Consider the following 11431-nt stretch of genomic DNA (forward strand, 5'->3'; position numbering starts at 1 on the left):
AAACAGCCCTAGAGTTCGTACTAGAATAACACCTTAAGATGCAAATCAACCAAAACCCTAATGTCACCTAGATACTCCAATGTCACCTCAAGTATCTGTGGGTATGATTATACGATATGCATCACACAATCTCAATTCATCTATTCAACCAACACATAGAACCTCAAAGAGTGCCCCAAAGTTTCTACCGGAGAATCACGACGAAAACATGTGCCAACCCCTATGCATAGGTTCATGGGCGGAACCCGCAAGTTGGTCACCAAAACATACATCAAGTGGCACGTGGTATCCCATTGTCACCACAGATATCCACGACAAGACATGCATCAAGTGTTCTCAAATCTTTAAAGACTCAATCCGATAAGATTACTTCAAAGGGGAAACTCAATTCATTACAACAAAGAAGAGGGGGAGGAGAAACATAAGATCCAACTATAATAGCAAAGCTCGCGATACATCAAGATCGTGCCAAATCAAGAACACGAGAGAGAGAGAGATCAAACACATAGTACTGGTACATACCCTCAGCCCCGAGGGAGAACTACTCCCTCCTCGTCATGGAGAGCACCGGGATGATGAAGCTGGCCACCGGGGAAGGATTGCCCCCTCCGACAGGGTGCCGGAATGGGTCTAGATTGGTTTTCGGTGGCTACGGAGGCTTCTGGCGGCGGAACTCCCGATCTATTGTGCGTTCTTGAAGTTTTGGGGTACGACGATATATATGGGTGCAGGAAGTACGTCGGAGGAGCCACGGGGGCCCCACGAGGCAGGGGGTGCGCCCTAGGGGGGTGGGCGCGCCCCCCACCCTCGTGGGCAGCCCGTGTCTTCCCTGACGTGCACTCCAAGTTCCCTGGGTTGCTTTCCTTCCAAAAATAACTTCTCCAGTTGATGTCGTTCCGTTTCGACTTTGTTTGATATTCCTTTTCTTCGAAACACTGAAATAGGCAAAAACAGCAAATCTGGGCTGGGCCTCCGGTTAATAGGTTAGTCCCAAAAGTAATATAAAAGTGGAAAATAAAGCCCAATATTGCCCAAAATAGTAGATAATATAGCATGTAGCAATCAAAAATTATAGATACGTTGGAGACGTATCAGTACTCGAGTGCGGTACAGCCATGGAGCAGGCGCTCCATGTCACTCTTTGAGAGGCAGACGACGACGAGCTCGAGGTGCTTCAGTCGTGGTAGAATAAGAGCGGGCGCGTCACTAAGGGGCGGTAAATGGCAGTTCCTGAACTTGGTGACGTGCAGCGTGGGCGCGAGGCGGAGTGCAGATGTTGGCAGCGACCGCATATGCCCATCATCAAAAGTGAGCTCCTCGAGCTGACCTAGGGCGAGGGATCGGAACTAGTCGTCAAGCTTGGCCCGGTCCTTGCCGTTGGAACGGAACTTGCCCATTCTAAGGCCTTTGGTTGGGCCAAGGTGACTGCCAAGGATCTTGGAGAACACATCCAAGCTTTTGCGATAGCCATGACAGAGCTCGTGGGTGTCGATGAGGTCGAGAGGACTGGAGTTCCATAGGAAGCGCCACCGCCGGGAAAGGAGGGTTGTCCAGGCCCCATATTTGATTGGGAGGAGGGAGATGATGACTCCCAACATATCATCAGGGAGGCTGCTGATTAAGTCTAAGCCTGCTAGAGTCGCTTGCGGTTCTAGCTTGCCTCGCCTCCACTTGTTGGCAGCCCCGTTCTCCACCTTTGGAGTCTCCTTGTCAGCGGCGCTTTCTGATAGAAATGGGAGTACAGGGAATATTTAGTTAAAACAGGGCAATAGAAAAGTGTATTGGTAACTAGAAGTTATTAGGTAGGGATATAGTAAGAAAAGGGAATAACAATTGGTTGCTTAAATACTACACAATTCATTTGACATTGCTGGGTAAGTCAACATATGCAGATAGTTGAAAAGAAAACTTACTTTGAACAAAGTCTGGACGGATGATTTTGTCGGGGAAGTTAGCATATATCTCATGACCAGGCCCTTATATGTGCAGTGCAATTTTAGGCCCGCTTGGTCCATCACTTCTTTTTGCCTGACAACAAGAGAGGTTAATTTGACTTAGGAGGGGATTATTCTTTTGCTCTGGGATGACATGCATGATACACTTTGAGCACACACACATGCATGTGTATGCATGAATCCCTCCCATCGAGTCGAAGTAGCTAGTACAACGACACCATCATGAACTGATCTCGCTCTGTGTGGGGAGCTAGTGTACAATTTTTGACACACGCGCTAGATCAATGTTGTGTATTCAAACATGCATGCACGCATCACCTCCATACATATGCATGTAGTGGTTGCCTTTGAACGATACACCCCCTCACGTGGTTATCGGCGACAAGCCTATATATTCGTGGGCTCGCGTGGACATCCATGATCACCTTGACCAACAACAAGATAGGTTACAATGGCGGATTCTTCATTTGGTTCGTGTTATCGTAGTATAGGTCATGGTGAGATTTAGACCTAATTAAGTTTGAGCGCATATACTATGCACGCATGCATGCATATATGAATCCCCGTCGTTGGCTTGAAGTGTGGTGTAACATACATATGCATCGTCAACCTAACCCTCACTCGGTGTGGGGATTTCTAGTTCGAAGTCACGGTGCCACAACAAAGTTGTTCCATTGTTACTCAAAATCACACATATGTTTGAGCCACACGCATGCAGTGGTTGTCTTTGGGGACTAGCTACTTGCGTGATTATTGGCGAGCTAGCCCATCTCCGGGGTCGCATGGACGGCTGATACGTCTTCGTCATATCTCTAGTTTTTGATTGTTCCATGCCAATATTCTACAATTTCCATATACTTTTTGGCAAATTTTTATACTATTTTTGGGACTAACATATTGATCCAGTGCCCAGTGCCAGTTCCTGTCTGTTGCATGTTTTTGGTTCCGCAGAATATCCATATCAAACGGAATTCAAACGGGATAACAACGGACGGAGAATTATTTTGGAATATTTGTGATTTTTGGGAAGAAAATCAATGCGAGACTGTGCCCGAGGTGGCCACGAGGGTGGGGCCCATGGCCACTACAGGCAGGCGCGCCCCCACCCTCGTGGGCCCCTCGTAAGGCGGTTGATGCTCTACTTTGGCCGCAAGAAAGCTAATTTTTGGAAAAATATATGGGCGAAGCTTTCAACCCAATCGGAGTTACGGATCTCCGGATATAAAAAAACGGTGAAAGGACAGCAGAACAGAACGCAGAAGCAGAGAGAGACAGAGAGACAAATCTAATCTCGGAGGGGCTCTCGCCCCTCCCATGCCATGGAGGCCAAGGACCAGAGGGGAAACCCTTCTCCCATCTAGGGAGGAGGTCAAGGAAGAAGAAGACGAAGGGCCCCCCTCTCCCCTTCCCTTTCGGTGGCGCCGGAACGCTGCCGTGGCCATCATCATCATCACCGCGATCTACTCCAACACCTCCGCCATCTTCACCAACATCTCCATCACCTTCCCCCCTCTATCTACAACGGTCCACTCTCCCGCAACCCGCTGCACCCTCTACCTGAACATGGTGCTTTATGCTTCATATTATTATCCAATGATGTGTTGCCATCCTATGATGTCTGAGTAGATTTTCGTTGTCCTATCGGTGGTTGATGAATTGCTATGATTGATTTAATTTGCTTGTGGTTATGTGTCAGGACCCCGACTCGATGTCACATCGATCTAGCCGGTAACACCTCATATCACTTTGCGGCCTCACGCACGGTATCCCCACGGGTGTCGCCTTACCTTTGCCCGGGACCGTTTGCGCCTTTTGGCTCACGTATATGATAGTGTCGCTAGCATCCATATGATAAAGAGCCCGGGCTGACATGACTAGTCGTAAACCCAAAGTGGCACAGACTTACAGGGACAGGCATCCATGACCCAGCTTCGAACGTGTCGGTCATCAGCAAGTGGGTCCGGGCTGTAGCACTGGGCTAGCAGGACTCCGGTAAACCGGGCTGTAGCGGGCTAACAGGACTCCGGTACTCAAAGCGTGACATTTCCCCGAAGGGACAGACACAGGAACGAAGAAGGACACATGCCGGCCAGCCTAAGTGTTCCAGAGCAGTAGCAAGCTACCATGGCTCAGCGGTAACACTAGGAGACATTTCCCGGTAAGAGAGGCTACTAAAGATAAACAACTAGATAGTCAGATCCCACACATACCAAGCATTTCAATCATACACACAATATGCTCGATATGTGCAAATACAACGAAGCATCACAACATGACTCTATGACACAAGTACTTTATTTAAGGCTCAGAGAGCCATACATAACATACACAAAGGTACGGGTCTCACGACCCAACATACAAGTCATACAGTCATACAAACCAGCAGCGGAAGTAACTTGTCTGAGTACAGACAACTAGTAAAATAAAAGAGGCTTGGAAAGCCTAGCTATACTACATGGTCCTTCACAAGCTCAGGGTCACCACCTGGGTCTTTAGCCTACTCGTTGATGTCAACGTCTACATAGAACCCATCAGAAGGGGTTGCAGCGTCTTCTGTAAAAATGTAGATTATAGCAACATGAGTACAAAGGTACTCAGCAAGACTTACATCGGATCCTACATACATGCATGTTATCAAGAAGGGTTGGTGGAGTTATTGCAGCAAGCCAGCTTTGACTCTTGGCTAGGCTATCCTACGATACTCCAACTTGAAATGGTTTTGCGCACACGAGTCCACTACTCACCACTTCAATACACTACCGAGGATCCACCTCCGTCTTCCTACGGAAGAGCCATCCTCGGCACTCACATTTATCTTGAGGCTTTTAGCAGTTTCCATTTACTTGTCTATGAACTGTATAGGCAACCAAGTAGTCCTTTACCGCGGACGCGGCTATTCGAATAGATTATGATAACCCTGCAGGGGTGTACTTCTTCATACACGCTCTCACCACTTACCGTCGTTTACACGACATGTACTCGGCAACCTTCAAGCGGAAGCCCAACGTGGGTGTCGGCCACGACCTACCTAACCACCTAAGCCTCCAGTCCAGGTTTATCGCCTATCCAGGTTCCATCCGCAGGGAGTCCGGCCGAGGTTTCCCATACGGCCCCGAACGATGTGAACAGGGTTCTCGAGATACCTAACGGGTATTCGATACACCGTGCCACGTACCTACCGCATCACAGCCCACCCCTACGATCAGCGCTGTCCACGGCCTCCAGTAGGCTACAAACACCAGAAACTACTTGCAACTCCTGGACGGAGAACTAGGGTGAATAAGAAGCCGAGAGGGTCCATTGGTTTCGGGCCCAATGCATGGTAGTAGCTAATTCTTAAATCACACATACAGATCTCAGTGCTTAAGGTCGGCTTCAATGAAACAACCCACCATGTACTCCTACATGGCCTCTCATCGATACCTTTACCAAATCGTGTTCACCACACCACTCTCATTACCGACATAAACATTTCACTCTAGCCATCACCCAGATGAACCAGACCTGACACGACTCTAAGCATAGCAGGCATAGCAAGGTAGGAACAACACATACATATGGCTCAATCAACTCCTACACATGCTAGTGGGTTTCATCTAGTTACTGTGGCAATGACAGGTCATGCAGAGGAAATGGGTTCAACTACCGTAGCACACAGCAGTTTGAAACGCGTTGTCTTAATGTAGTAAAAGAGAGCAGGAGCGAGAACATTGGATTGTATCGATATGATCAAATGGTTGGTTGCTTGCCTGATGGTTCGATGCACTGATACGGTTCTTCGTTAGGGTAATCACGGTACTCCTCGGAGGCAGAACCTGTCGCAAAGAACACCGATACACAACCATCACCAAACAATGTGCAACAATATGATGCATGCATGAAACATGGCAATATGAGTGTGTTGGGCTAATGCAACTAAAACCAGAAGGGTTTGAACAAATTTGAATCAAAGATTCAAATTTCAAACTCAAACATGGCCTTTTAAAGTGCTTTTCCTTGTTCTGCTTAAAACATCAATTTAACTTGTTTTATCATGCATGAAAATAGTACAGATGGATAGATTGGATTTTTCTGATCATTTTTCATATATAATTTGTCCAATTTGGAGTTACAGAATAAAAGTTATGAATTTTTGAAGTTTAAATTATATTCTGGAATTTCCTGATTTAAATTAAATCCAGAAAATCAATTACTGCGTCAGCCTGACGTCAGTGTGACGTCAGCAGGTCAACGGAACCGGTCTGGGTCAAACCTGACAGTGGGTCCCGCATGTCAGGGTGATTATTTTAATTAAAATTTAATTAAAACTAATCGTGTTTAATTAACAGGGCTGGGCCCCACCTGTCATTGACTCAGGGGAGTCAACCAGGGCCCACCCGTGGTCAAAGTCAAAGCCAGCGACGCCGGCGTTTAGCCGCCGGCGAGCCCGACGCGGCGGCGGGAGTGGTTTTGGCCATTTCGGCCACCAAATGGGCCGCGGAGACCACCGGAGTGGAGCTGAGGACAAACCGCAGCTCTTGGCGGAGTCCGTTGGGGTCGGGGTGGCCGGAGTTGGCGCCGGCGACGACTTTGGCGGCCACCGGGGTTCGGTCGAAGATGAACTTGGCGCTAGAGGGGTCGGTGAGGCTCGTGGAGTGGCTAGCTAGGTGCTGCGGGACTCGGTGAGTAAGATGGACACCATCTTGTGGCCGGAGTGTGGCCGGAAGCACGTCGGCGACGAGATCCGCGGTGGTGCGGGCGTGTGATCCTCGTGCGGTGGCTACACGGCTCAGAAATGAGAGAGAGAGGGTCGGAGGAGTAGCTAGGCTCACAGCGCTCCCGTAGAGGCCACCGGCGAGGTCGGGGACGAGCTGAGGCGGCGACGGCGTTGAAGGGGATCTCCGGCGACGGTGAGCTCGGGCGAGGTCGGTGCGGTGGTCTCGGGCCGCACGAGCACACGGGGCTCGGCTAGCTCGATGAAGTAGAGGACGGCGGAGCTTCTGGACAGGGTGGCGCGGCGTGGAGACGACGGGGAGCACGGCTACGACGGCGGTGCGGCGACGGTGGCGTCGGCCATGGCGTGGGAGCGCGAGGGAGAGGAACTGGGGGCGAATGGAGGTGTCCAGGAGGGTCGGGGCGCGACGTGGAGCTTGTCCAGGCCATCAGGGCGGCGAGAGGGGGATGCAGGGCGGCGTGCAGCTGCGTGGCGAGCTGCGGTGCCGCCGCCGAGCACCTTGGCTGCCTGCCTGGCAAGCCAAGCAGCTCGCTGGAGCGGTGGCCGGGCTGGGCCGGCCAGGTGGGCTGGCTGGTGGGCCTGTGGTGGCGCCAGGTAAGTTTTTCCTTTTTCTTTCTGTTTCTGTTCTTTTTTAATACTTCTGCAACTTTGTTGAATTAAATAAAATACTTAGGCAACTCCTAAAATCACCAAATTACTCCTGGTCCATAGTTGGATTATTTCCAACATGAAACATTTTAGTTTGGAGATATTTGAGCATTTAAATATTTTATATAATTTTAAATGCCCAAATTCAAATATTTATGACTTAATTCAAAAACCCTAAGATGGCCTAGGAAAATGTGCACCACTTTTGGCAGAGGTTCTGAACCAAGACAAAAATGATGGGCATTTTAGAAGGGCATTTCAGGTTCATTGAAAAGGTTTTTTTAGTAAACCCTAGTTGGTTTCAGAGGGGACTGGGGGTTCTGTCATCCCCATTTCAAGTTTCTGATGAAAAAGTAGACATGATGCAACACTCTAATGCATGGCTAACCAGGATGTGACAACTCACCCCCACTCAAAAGAATCTCGTCCCGAGATTTGGGTTCCTCCGGGAAGAAGGCGGGATACTCGAGTCGAAGACGATCCTCCCTTTCCCAAGTTGCTTCATCCTCAGAATGGTGCGACCATTGAACTTTGAGAAACTTGATATTATGACGTCGGGTGGTACATTCGGCCTGATCGAGGATACGAATGGGGTACTCTCGATATGTCAGATTATCTTGGAGATCAAGCGTTTCGTGGTCCACTCCACGGATAGGATCCGAGAAGCAACGCCTGAGTTGAGAAACGTGGAAGACATCGTGGACTCTGGAGAGGTGCGGAGGTAGTTCCAACTGGTAGGCAACTTCTCCTCGTTTGGCGAGAATGCGAAAAGGTCCAATGTAACGAGGAGCCAATTTGCCTTTGATACCGAAGCGATGGGTTCCCTTCAGAGGGGTGACCCGAAGATAAGCCTTCTCGTCAACCTCGAAAGTCATAGCCTTATGTTTTCGGTCATATTGACTCTTTTGACGAGATTGGGCTGTTTTCAACTTTTCACGAACGATACGAACTTGTTCTTCTGCTTCCTGAATCATATCCGGGCCAAAGAATTGTCTTTCCCCGGTCTCTGACCAGTTAAGGGGTGTTCGACACCGTCGTCCATAGAGAACTTCAAAAGGGGCTTTACCCAAGCTAGATTGATAGCTGTTGTTGTAAGCGAATTCGGCAAATGGAAGGCACTTCTCCCAGTCCATTCCGAACGAGATAACAGAGGCTCGAAGCATGTCTTCTAGAATTTGGTTGACGCGTTCCACTTGACCACTCGACTGAGGGTGGAAGGCGGTGCTAAAGGAGAGACGGGTTCCCATAGCATTTTGGAAACTTTCCCAAAATCGAGAGGTGAAAAGACTTCCTCGATCCGAGTTAATTTCCAAAGGAACACCATGGAGAGACACTATTCGGGAGATGTATAAGTCTGCCAGCTGACTAGCGGTTATACTCTCACGAACAGGCAAGAAATGGGCTACTTTGGAAAGACGATCGACAACGACGAAGATAGCATTATTCCCTCTCTTGGTCCTGGGAAAACCGGTAATGAAATCCATACCAATTTTATCCCATTTCCATTCAGGAATAGCTAAGGGTTGAAGGGTGCCAGCAGGCCGTTGATGCTCTGCTTTTACACGACGACAGACGTCGCAATTAGCAATATACTGAGCAATTTCTCTCTTCATCCTAGTCCACCAGAACCTCTGGCGTAGGTCCTGATACATCTTAGTACTACCGGGATGAATGGTGAGAGGAGATTCATGAGCCTCCTTAAGGATCAATCGCCTCAGGTTTCGCACTTTGGGAACCACTAGTCGATTCCCGAAGTATACGACCCCTTGATCATTAATGGAGAAACAATTCGCAACTCCTTTCTGAATGTTTCTCTTGATGCGGGAGATTCCCGGATCTACCTTCTGTGCTTTGATAATCTGATCCGTAAGGGTAGGTTTTGCCACCAAGGTGGAAAGAAAACCTTGAGGTACAATGTGAAGGTTAAGCTTCCGAAATTCCTCATGGAGAAGCGGTTGACTTTGTTGTAACATCAGGTTGTTACAATAAGATTTACGACTTAGCGCATCAGCCATGACGTTGGCTTTCCCTGGTGTGTAGGTTATTCCTAGGTCGAAGTCTGTGATCAATTCAACCCAACGTCTTTGCCTGAGATTTAGATCCGGTTGGGTGAAAATGTACTTCAGACTTTGGTGATCAGTGAATATTTCGCAACGGTTACCGAGGAGGTAATGTCGCCAGGTTTTAAGTGCATAGACTACGGCTGCAAGCTCTAGATCATGAGTGGGATAATTCTCCTCATGTGGGTGCAATTGCCGTGAAGCGTAGGCAATTACGTGTCGATCTTGCATGAGAATGCAACCTAGTCCTTGTCGCGAGGCGTCGCAGTAGATAACAAAGTCCTTGGAGAAGTCTGGCGGTACCAGTATGGGAGCAGAGGTCAGGCGTCTTTTCAGTTCCTGAAAGCTGTGCTCACATTGTGGAGTCCAATCGAACTTCTTATCTTTCTTGAGGAGTTTAGTTAGAGGTTTGGCAACCTTGGAGAAGTTCTCGACAAAGCGACGACAATAGCTCGCTAAGCCCAGAAAACTCCGAACTTGCTTGACCGATTCAGGTGGAGTCCAGTTAAGGACGGCTTGAACTCGCTCAGGGTTAACAGCAATACCTTTACCAGATATTACATGACCCAGATAGGTCACTTCTGGCAACCAGAATTCACATTTAGAAAATTTGGCATAAAGGCGATGCTCTCGAAGTTTCTTCAACACTAGCCTTAGATGTTCGGCATGTTCTTCCTCATTCTTGGAGTAGATGAGTATATCATCGAGGTAAACCACGACGAATTTATCCAAATACTCCATGAAGATTGAGTTCATTAACCGAGAAAAGGTGGCTGGAGCGTTGGTTAACCCGAAGGACATGACGGTGTACTCGTATTGGCCATAACGAGTAACAAAGGCCGTTTTAGGAATGTCCCCATTTCTGATTTTGATTTGATGGTAGCCCAACCTCAAATCCATCTTGGAGAAGACTGAGGATCCAGCGAGCTGATCATACAGGTCGTTGATCCTGGGAAGCGGATATTTGTTCTTGATTGTGACCAAATTGACAGGTCGGTAATCTACAACCATTCGGTCCGTACCATCCTTCTTCTTGACGAAGAGGACGGGGCAGGCCCACGGAGATGAACTAGGGCGGATGAAACCCTTTTTCAAGGACTCATCGAGTTGTTTCTTAAGCTCAGCTAGTTCTAGTGGTGCCATCTTATAGGGTCTTCTAGCAATCGGAACGGTTCCGGGGATGAGGTCTATTACGAACTCAACATCCCTGTCAGGTGGAACACCTGGCAATTCCTCTGGGAAGACATCCGGGAAGTCACGGACTACCGGAACGTCCTCAAGGTCTGGCAAAGGGCTGGCGTTAAGAGAATATAATTGTCGCTTGGCTATTCGAGTCAAGACATTGACTATCTTCCCCGAAGGATGGGTGAGTTGAACAGTCCTAGAGAAGCAATCAATTTTGGCTTGATGAGCTGACATCCAGTCCATACCCAAAATGATATTAATATCTGAAGATTTAAGGGCTATCAAAGACGCGAGGAAAACAAGTCTGTCGACTTGGATTTCATTTCCATGGCTTACCCTAGAAGTTTGCCATTTGGATCCCGGAGTTTGAATTACCATAGAGGTTGGCATATCACCGAATGCGACGTTATGCAAGCGAGCATAGTTTTCAGATATAAAAGAATGAGAGGCTCCTGTATCGAAAAGAACAGATGCCGGGTGGCAATTAACAAGAAGCGTACCGAGAACGACGTTGGGATCCTCTTGAGCTTCTTCGGCAGAGATACAGTTGACATGGCCACGTGAAGCGGTGACCGGCTTGGCGTGGAATATTTTTCCTGTCGGCTTGCCACGGCCAACAGCTTTAGCAGACTGGTTGGGGTTGGTCTGGGGACACTCACGCATATAGTGACCAGACTCCCCACACTTGAAACAAGTCACGGAGCTGGTACGTGGAGGAGCATTGTTGGTTGGACCCCCATAGGGCTTGGCCGGTGCAGACTGTTGAACGGGGCGAGGCGCCTGGAAGGATGGCCTCGGTGTGAACCTGGGTGGCAGGGCGGTGTTGGGTACCCACACGCGGCGCTTCTGAGGACCAGCACCGGATGAGG

The sequence above is a fragment of the Triticum aestivum genome, chromosome 2A (assembly GCF_018294505.1).
Source record: "Triticum aestivum cultivar Chinese Spring chromosome 2A, IWGSC CS RefSeq v2.1, whole genome shotgun sequence".
Lineage (NCBI taxonomy): Eukaryota > Viridiplantae > Streptophyta > Magnoliopsida > Poales > Poaceae > Triticum > Triticum aestivum.